This window comes from Salmo salar, chromosome ssa11, assembly GCF_905237065.1.
Source record: "Salmo salar chromosome ssa11, Ssal_v3.1, whole genome shotgun sequence".
Taxonomy (NCBI): domain Eukaryota; kingdom Metazoa; phylum Chordata; class Actinopteri; order Salmoniformes; family Salmonidae; genus Salmo; species Salmo salar.
The window spans coordinates 104,710,863-104,712,342 of record NC_059452.1 but is presented as its reverse complement, the minus strand read 5'-3'; positions in this window follow the sequence as shown (position 1 = coordinate 104,712,342).

Here is a 1,480-nt window from a genome sequence, read left to right as displayed (position 1 = left end):
AGATAGGAGAGAGCAGGGCTTGACCAGACAGTAGACAGGAGAGAGCAGGGCTTGACCAGACAGTAGACAGGAGAGAGCAGGGCTTGGCCAGACAGTAGACAGGAGAGAGCAGGGCTTGACCAGACAGTAGGCAGGAGAGAGCAGGGCTTGACCAGACAGTAGACAGGAGAGAGCTGGGCTTGACCAGACAGTAGACAGGAGAGAGCTGGGCTTGGCCAGACAGTAGACAGGAGAGAGCAGGGCTTGACCAGACAGTAGACAGGAGAGAGCTGGGCTTGACCAGACAGTAGACAGGAGAGAGCTGGGCTTGACCAGACAGTAGACAGGACAGCTAGGCTTGACCAGACAGTAGACAGGAGAGAGCTGGGCTTGACCAGACAGTAGACAGGAGAGAGCTGGGCTTGGCCAGACAGTAGACAGGAGAGAGCTGGGCTTGACCAGACAGTAGATAGGAGAGAGCAGGGCTTGACCAGACAGTAGACAGGAGAGAGCTGGGCTTGACCAGACAGTAGACAGGAGAGAGCTGGGCTTGACCAGACAGTAGACAGGAGAGAGCAGGGCTTGACCAGACAGTAGACAGGAGAGAGCTGGGCTTGACCAGACAGTAGGCAGGACAGCTAGGCTTGACCAGACAGTAGACAGGAGAGAGCTGGGCTTGACCAGACAGTAGACAGGAGACAGCTGGGCTTGACCAGACAGTAGACAGGAGAGAGCTGGGCTTGACCAGACAGTAGACAGGAGAGAGCTGGGCTTGACCAGACAGTAGACAGGACAGCTAGGCTTGACCAGACATTAGACAGGAGAGAGATGGGCTTGACCAGACAGTAGACAGGAGAGAGTTGGGCTTGACCAGACAGTAGACAGGAGAGAGCAGGGCTTGACCAGACAGTAGACAGGAGAGAGATGGGCTTGACCAGACAGTAGACAGGAGAGAGATGGGCTTGACCAGACAGTAGACAGGAGAGAGCAGGGCTTGACCAGACAGTAGACAGGAGACAGCTGGGCTTGACCAGACAGTATACTTGGATTAGCTAACACAACGTGCCATTGGAACACAGGAGTGATGGTTGCTGATAATGGGCCTAAAAATCAGCCGTTTACAGCTACAAAAGTAATTTACAACATTAACAATGTCTACACTGTATTTCTGATCAATTTGCACAAAAAAATAATAATCTATGTTTCTATGATTTGTGATGTAAACAGGTTATATTATAATGATGTGTGATGTAAACAGGTTATATTATAATGATGTGTGATGTAAACAGGTTATATTATAATGATGTGTGATGTAAACAGGTTATATTATAATGATGTGTGATGTAAACAGGTTATATTATAATGATGTGTGATGTAAACAGGTTATATTATAATGATGTGTGATGTAAACAGGTTATATTATAATGATGTGTGATGTAAACAGGTTATATTATAATGATGTGTGATGTAAACAGGTTATATTATAATGATATGTGATGTG